A 9,049-nucleotide genomic window follows, 5' to 3' on the forward strand; every position below is an offset into this window, starting at 1 on the left:
CAGCGCTCACAGCACGCGCAGCGCGTAGCGCGCGCGGGCGCTGAGTGGGCTGCTGCTCGCGCGCACGCATGGGGCCCATCGTGGCTGTCGTGCGTGTGTGAGCAAGAGTTTGTGTTCGTGCACGTTTCCTAAAACATGCAGAGTTCGGTTAATGATTAAATTCCTAATTCTATTTGATAAATTAATTAAATTAGAGTTCTTGTAGGATTCTAGGTTTGATTAATTTGTATCTGAATAGGATTTCGATTCCCTTTCCATACCGCTATAAATATGAGGCTAGGGCTCACAATTTATAACACAAGTTTCAAAGTATTCAAAGTGAGTTTTTGAGAGAAAAATTCAGTCACACATTTGCCTATAAAGTGCCGAAAATAATAGTACCTTAAGGGCGATTCTAGTTGGTCAATCTTAAGGCGGATCCGGACGTGCTGTGGACTATCTACGGAGGGACGACACTTGGAGTCCTAAAGACTTGTTCTTGTTCGGTTCGGGCGCAGCTAGGGAAGGCACGCAACAAAGAGTATGCATCTAATCTATGCTAAATGATTATGTGTAAATAATATGTTTTCCTGGGTTTATGGTTTTTCCGCATGATTTATGAATTGTCATATGTATCATAACCTAACAAATCTGTCAAGTGCGGGCACATATTCCAAAATTGACAGCACCAAATTAGTCAAGTGCGAGCTCATTTTCCAAATTGGCAGCACTAGAAACATCAATTTGTTACCAATATTTTGGCAGCACTTGAGAAACATCAAGTGCGGGTACGTCATGTGTTGCACATGTAAAAGCCCGCACTTGACCCCTTAAAATGAGCTCGCACTTGAGCTTTTTTGTACTAGTGGTTGAATTGTCCAGTAGAGATTTTGGGAGGATCTTTGGCTTATCTACGGAGCATGATAGGTTTCCTGGGGAAGCCCATAATAAGTGAAATGTTGGGAAAGCTGGCCGGGGATTATGAAACCGCTAGCATGCAACACTTGTATGCTTCCCTAGTGCAACACCCTGTCCCCGTTGTTTTCTTTCGATTCTTGGGTTTCACTATTTTTGGTAGAGATGAGCCACAGAATGTGAGGAGTGCTGAGTTGGAGATACTAGGTGGCTATGTGTATGGAGGACATAATATCTATAAGATTAATATAGCCCACCACTTGGCCAGTCGCTTCAAGTCCGTGGCAATCTCCTGGTTTACCACGAGAATTACTCTTGGGGGGTTGATTACTCGTATTGCCATTTCTACTGTGGGTTTTGTTGAGAGGAACCATGTGTCGGTTCCAGGGCCTACTTTTCTTGACTTGACCTACTTTGGTTCATTGCTTCGCTATACTCTGACCATCAATTGCTTCGACCCGGTCTTATGTTTTGGATGTTTCAGAGAAACAAGCTTTTCCTCTTGCCTTACTCGGAAGTCCGCACCGAGTTTCCATCCAACCAACCCCATTACCTGTTTGTCGGTGAAAATATCGACCCTATACCCCTACCCCACCCCAGCCACAATCTAACCCCGAGCCTCGCACCTATTTCTGTAGGGGAGGACGTCGGGAGAGAGAGGGTAGAGCCACTGATATCCCGACTCCACGAGAGGAGCTCGGCTCTTTGGAGCGGCGTATGGATCGGCTTGAGATCCGTTTTGATCACTTCAAGAGTGATCACCAGAGGGTCATGTTCCCTATTTATGATCATTTTGGTAGACATGGGGTGATGCCTCAGGAGTCTCATCACCCTTCATGGTTCGGCTACCCTCCTGGGTACTTTTACACCCCCTAGCTAATATGGGCATACTAATTTTCTGGAGTACGGAGAGGGTCCTAGGGGTCATTGCGGCCAGTTCGGAGACGGCGTGGATCAGAGTGGCCCGGGCCACCAAGGATGAGTTGATGATGGTTCCATACCCCTTTGAGCCAATAAGGACATTGTCTGATTTAGCTTCGGGGGTGTTCATTGTTCATATGTATATACTAGGTATGATTTATCTTCATCCCTACCTATACTCTATTTATTGCTTTGGTGTGTTTTATTGCTTTCTATGATAGATTTATCGTTTTGAAAAAAAAGAACAAAAATACGTTCCGATGAATACTAGATCATGCTTCCATGTTCCCATGGATTGGAAATTGTTTTGATCTTGGTATTTGATGATGAATAATGTGGAAATGTTAGCCATGATTTGATATCCGATTGTTTTGAAGCCTTAGCATGAGTCAACTTTGACCAACTGTTTGTGGATTTGGTGCTTGACTAGTTGGTTTGGTTAGGAATTTATGTGTGTTAGTTCCTTGTATGTCATTGATTTTGAGTATTGGTTTGCAACTTTTAGTAATGTTTTATAACTCATATGCATGCACATTGAGGAGGACGAAGGCATTTTTCTTTTAGGTGGCCTTTAGACAATTTTATATACATTTGTTCCCTTCTTGCTACCCATGTTGTTTCCTTTGCCCTTTTATTCGGTTACTAGCCACATTACAAGCCTATTTAAGCCTCATTGGTTACTATTCTCAAGCTTAGCTTGGGGGAGCTATTAGTGAGTGAGGTGAGGGAGTGCTTCATTCGTGCATAATCTAGGTGGAGGAAAAATAAGGGGTTCTTCTTGTTCTTGTTCGGTGAGTTGAAGAAAAAAAATAAAAGGAAAAAAATGAGAAGAATTATCAATGTTCAGTTATTTGTAAGTGAAGGTTCCCAAGAGGGTTAAAAAGAAAGAAATTGAGAAAAAAGAAATAAAAAATAAAAAATTATCACTAATTTCGAAAAGTTCAAAGCACGGTTTCACTCAAGGGTTGTAATTCTATATTCTTGTGAGTGAACAGTTGTAAGGATGGAAGAAGTGGAAAAAATTTGGTGTGGTTTATTTGATGCATATTCATGTGTTGAGTGGGAGAGTTTGTGATCACTATTCATTCTTGATCACGAGTTATATTAGGATTTTGTCTCCCCAAAATTAAAGCTTTACGCTCATATTTACCCCAAATTTACCATACCCTTACCTAAGCCTTACATTACAAGCTTTGAAGACCTTCCGACCTTTGTGCATAGAGTTGTATTAATGTGAAACTAGTTGTTTATCAATGCAAGAAATGACGTGACATATTCCGAGTCAACTATTAGGTTGAGTGCATGTCTTTTTAAACACACGAGTGATGTGAGTTTGGGAGGGCATTGCTCACATATATTGTTGGGAGGAGAGGGATCGGTACATCTTTTACCCGCCACATAAATGAGTGAAGAGTGTGTAAGCACTAATCATGAATTCCATATACACTTACGGTTTTCTCTGCTTGACAATTGCTAGGAAAGATTAGTAGTCGGATGGATATGATTGGTTGACATTGATGCATATTTGTTGAATTTGCCTTGAATCGTATCTATTGTTTTGAAATATATTTAGGATGAAGTCTTGGTTTATGTATTCATCGATGATGTCTTTGCTTAGGGACAAGCAAAGATCTATCTTGGGGGAGTTTGATATATGCATATTCTATAGTGTTTTTACCCCCGTCCCTTAGTACTTTTCCATCTTAAATGAGCTCTTAGGAGCCTTTTTATTACTAATATGCGTTGTGTAGTGTGTCTTGAGTTTTCGGGTTATTTGAAGAAAAAATGGCCTTTTTAGGCTCATTTCATGATATTACGGGCCACTACACGATCCCGAGCATGTTCGGGATGGTCATTTATCAACTCTAAGGAGCCTACGATGCCTATTTTTGAACCCTTAGAGTTAGACTCGGTGATTGGAAAGAAGAAAGGCGTCCCAAGACCTATATTGAAGATCGCCCGACGATCTATGGGCGAAGGGAGACCAATCGAGCGAGCAGAAGGAGAAAAGCTCACATCTACACGCGCCCGATCGGGTGCCATTCACCCGTTGCCCATCGGGCGCTGGGCTTGTCAAGTGTTTCAAGACAGCTGGATGCCCGTCGGGCGAAGAATTATGCTAACTACGCGCGCCCGATCAGGCGCCCATCACTCGGTTCCCATTGGGCGCCTGCGCTGCTACCTGCTGATGTTGTATTCTTTGGCGAGTTGTTCGCCCGATCGGGTGGCCCTTGGCCCGATCGGCCGATGACAACCTGGACGCGCTTTGCGGGTTTAATCATTCGTTTTTATTTAATTTTTTGGGAAGATTATAAATACACAAGCCTAATTTATTTGTAAACATCTTATACTTTTAGCACTTTGAATTTAGTACTTAGTTTTTATTCTCTCAAAATTTTTGTTAAACAACTTTTAATCATTCAATCCAAGTCTCAAGCTTTCATTCAATTCTACGTTCATCAATTCGGTATTGATTCATTCCTTACTCTTTTGTTTCATTTCAATTATGCTTTCATTAAATACGTGTGCTTTGTTTACTTCAAATATGTGTGAGTAGTTTTAATCTAGGTTTTTGGGAATCAATGAATTAATATGAAGGGATGATTAGTTATTGTTGATTGTTGGTGTTGTTGATTAGTTTCCTATTGATTGATTTCATTACTATGCAATTAGATTTGCGCAGGTTTAATTGTTATAGTCAAGCAATATTGAGTTAATAATCGAGATATGTAATTAACTTGATGTTTAGGCTAGTTTCAATAGGTAGAATTGGGTTTAATAAATTGCGAGAGTCTGTTAATTCCAATTCTATGATTAGTATCGATTCGAGAGAGCATGCTAATTTGATTTATTGCTTAATTGATTGTTAATGATTGTTTCTCATCCCAGATTATTATTAATTGGGGAATCTATACCCTAGGCCTTTTATTATTGATTTTCTCATATTGGTAGTTTAGCTATCAAATCAACCCAATTTCTTGTTACTAATAGTCTAGATCTTTATTTTAGTTGTGGAAAGAACGTTGTTTCCATGTGGATTCGATCCTGACTTCCCTTGTTATTTATCTAGTGATTTTAGGTTTATCTTTGATTAGGTGATACGACTTTAGCCTATCATAAGAAAGATCCTTATATTTTGTCTAGTCAAGCAAAATAGGTGTCTTATATGACTAATCCACTTGATAAAAGAATGTTAGTTGTTATAACAATAAAACCTCAATATGCCATTGATTACCATGATGATAATGTTGTGTCTGAGGAAATGTCTTCAACTAGTGAGGTACAAATGTGAATGATACTACTGATGATACATCGTCATATGTCGGTAGTGACAATGAAGAAAGGATTTGGTTTGAAGATGAAACTTGTAATACAAATCGGAAAAAAATAAGCGTCTTCGTACAGGTTGTTATGAATAAAAATTAATAAACTTAGTAACTTACTAATTTGATGCCTAATTTTAATATCAAATGCTTATGTTTATCGTAATATAGTGCTTTAGTTATGTTGTCTAATGAACTTTGTATGTTTGTGGGTTGATGGCAAGAAAGAGAAAGCGAGCAAGTGCCCCTCGAGATGATTCAAATGATGGATCTGAAGAGGCTTCGATTGAATGTGAGAATCACAGGGGTCGTACGGTGCTTAAATTAGTTGGAAATGCATTCGTAAGGCATTAAACTCCCCTTAGAATGGAATCGCAACAAAGTGCCAGTTGGGGATAACAAAGATTACTTCGCCTCTTACATTGGTGTTGTTGTTCGTGAACGAGTGAATATCAATTATACAGGGTGGGATGAAGTTCCTAAAGAAGTCATCAATGAAGTTTATAACTACATTATAGTAAGAAGGGTATCACTTCTAGTTTTTTTTTCTCCCATTTGAATTTCGTTTTTTTTTTCTTCAGCTTTTTCAATTGAGATGCAGAATTTTTTTTTAGTTTAATTGTTTAATCAGTAAACTGCATAAATGTGCAAATCATTCACTCAGCAAACAACACCATTTTCTCAAGTATCGCAAAGGTTTTGATCTAGATAGGAGGTTCTGGTGCTGTAAATACAGATTCATTTGCTTATGATTTAGTGTCACCAGTTAATTGTGCTGCATTTATAAAAATTAAAGCAAAAGTCAGTTGTTCATGGATGGTTTGTTGAGCCTGAAGTCAGGCTTCTTGGTTTTGTGTTGTTGTGTATTGTGTATTGTGTATTGTGTGATGAACAATATTGCAGCTCGTAGTTCTGTATTGTTGCTTGGATTAGTAGCAGGGGTGCAGGGTCTTGGTTTATGTCTTTAGGTTGCCAACCAGTCAACTTTAACCTTCTTTTACTGCTGAGAGTTTTTTTAGGTCTTCCATGATGTGGTTGTTGGTGGTCTGCTTGTTTGGAGTCAATTAATTAGGGTCATGCATTTAGGTGATACAGTTGGATGTTTCTTCTTTGCAGCTTGCTTATGTTGTTGCAACAACCGTAAACTTAGACACTAGACTATTTCATACTCTCTCCGTCCCAGATTAGTTGTTACACTTACCTTTGCACAAAGTTTTAGGTGATAAGTGATTGTTTGGTTATCAGTTGTTATTTTATTAAAAAAAGTAGATGTGATAGGAGTTATTAGAGTATTTTTTTAATTGAATGAGAGAGGGTGTGGGGACAAAAAAAATGTTTGTGGGAAGAGAGAGACAATATAATAATTGTGGGGTCATTTCTAATTTAGAAGTGTAACAACTAATCTGGGACGAACGGAAAAGGAAAGTGTAACAACTAATTTGGGACGGAGGGAGTACTTTTTAAAATATAAATTTTTGGTGTATAATGTTGTTTATGAGTGTATCGCAGTAAGTATATTAGGGATAACTTTCTCTTGAATTGTGCAAAAGGGATTCATAGTGCATGAAGAACGTAGAAGCTACGTGTTAGAGCGAGCTTCAATTCGGTGGAGATGTTTCAAGGCTAGATTAAAGAAAGTCTTCATGTAAGACTCTAAGGGAGAGAATGAAAATGTGATAATAAGGATTCCACCTCCGTTTTATGGATGGATAACACAAACTGATTGGGACAAATTCATTGCAACATATACTTATCCTATGTTCAATACTTTCAATACTCCATTAATGCATAGTTATTGAACATTCAAATAAATTTTGTGCACTAACTTTTATGTATATCATATGGATAGGAACTAAGTGACTTGAATCGAAAAAGGAAAAAAAGAATACTTCAAGATATCGTGGAGGTCGAAAAGGGTACTTGTATTATGAAGAAGAGATTGTAAGTTCAGAACGATCACATATAATCTAACACTGAAAACTTATACATGTGATTCTTATTCTTAGTATAATTATTTCGTATTGTTAGGCTGACGAGCTTTAGAAACAAGGAGTCCAAGTCACTGATGTGCCTCGACATTTGGTTTGGATGGGAGCCCACTCTAGAGAAAAAAATGGTGTGATAACCTTTGACAATCCCGTCAATTTGGAATTAGCTAAAGCAATTGTGAGAATATATTTATATTTAAATCAAATTAAACATTTTGCTATCACAATTATGCTAACTTGATCTGGTTGCTCATTTTTAATGTCAGAAAGCATTAGAGGCTCAACAAATTCAAGGAGAAATTGATGTCATTGGCCAAAATGATATCCTAGCAAGAGCACTAAAGACTCCTGAACCTGGAGGTTGTGTTAGGGGTGTCGGATCAGGTGTTACCAATACTTTGGTCACAACAAACTCACACCACCCATTCAATTGCATTCCGAACTCAATGGTGTCAGATAAGAATTACCAAATGTGAAAAATACTCATAATTTGTTGTTAAATTACTTAGTGTCTATTGGTCAGCTCAACCAGACCAATCGAAATAATTTGGTGATGGTGGTGGTATCCAAGGGTTAGGATTCTGGAGGGCCCATTCTGCCCACTTTCATAGCACGACTGGTCAAGCACTTCAAGGTGTCCGTTTCCAACTAGCCTCAAAAGAGAATAAAGTGCAACAAGAAGAAGATGGTGATGGGCCTGAGGCATGAGAATGTGCCTGACTCCAACCAAGTTAGTCATCATTTAGAGGGTGCCCAAGAGGGTGGTTTTGGTGGCAGTCAAGGATATATTAGTCGAGGCTATGAGTGACCAAGGACTGCAAGGCGCCCACTTTCAACTTGCCTCAAAACAAAATAAAGTTCAAGAGCCATAAGTCCAAACTGAGGTATACCATGTTGCTTGGCCTGATCCAGAGAAAGAATATGTGGCTGAAACTACTGAGGGTATACTTTCTACTGAGCAAGTCACTGATCAACCATTTCCCTAGGTAACATTATTTGTTCCCATCTTCGAGACACACTTTACTTCTTCTATTGATGCAATCAAGTTATGGTGTTTTCTCTTCCTATGTTGTTCTGCATTAACTATTAAATTTGTAGGCTAATGTGGTTGTACATTTTTAATGGTTGGTACCAGTTCATGAGATTCTTAACCCCTAACCCTCCACTTTTCTTTGAGCTACACACTCTATACCAATTGACAAACCCTGGCCTAGAGTTGGTACTAGTGCAGTCATTTTGTTGTCATTTTGTCAGGTGGTATTCACTATGCTATTAATGTCTGTTAAGTTAAAATAGTTTTGCATTTTTACTTTTCATGTTTTCTGCATCTAGGTTTCTTGTTTTGGTGACACTAGTATAAAATGTGATGCTGGTACTTTGTTTAGGTAACCCCCAACCTTCAGTTAATCTACAAGCTTTAAAACCAGTTAATCTACAAGGTTGTTGTTGCTCACAACTATCCATACCAGCAAAATAAACTTCTATCTTTTAAAAATTAGCTTGTAGACTATCCATACCAGCATGTATAACTTCTATCTTCTGAAAATTAGCTCACGATAACACAAGTGCGGCTGCACCCCACATGCCGACACCCTTAAAACGGTAATCCCTTTTATTCTTTATTATCTGGAAACATCACAGTACTACAAATCTAGAACCTTAGAGCAACAATAGTGGGAGACTCTTAGGTGTCTCTTAAGGAGAGAGAAAAATTAAGAGCTAGCTCTTAGGTAAGAAATGGGAGACTCTTAATTAGAGTGTGTAAAAGAAAATTCTGAAATAAGAGCTAGCTCTAACAAATAAGAGCTAGTGCCATGTCAACATTTTTTGCTTGAAACTAAATTAAAATAAGAGGGTGAGAGTGAATAAGAGTTAGTGGTTAAGAGTTAGTGCATTTCTACAATTTTTAGGAGGGACTCTTAT

This window comes from Spinacia oleracea, chromosome 5 (genome assembly GCF_020520425.1).
Source record: "Spinacia oleracea cultivar Varoflay chromosome 5, BTI_SOV_V1, whole genome shotgun sequence".
In the NCBI taxonomy this organism is placed as follows: Eukaryota; Viridiplantae; Streptophyta; class Magnoliopsida; order Caryophyllales; family Amaranthaceae; genus Spinacia; species Spinacia oleracea.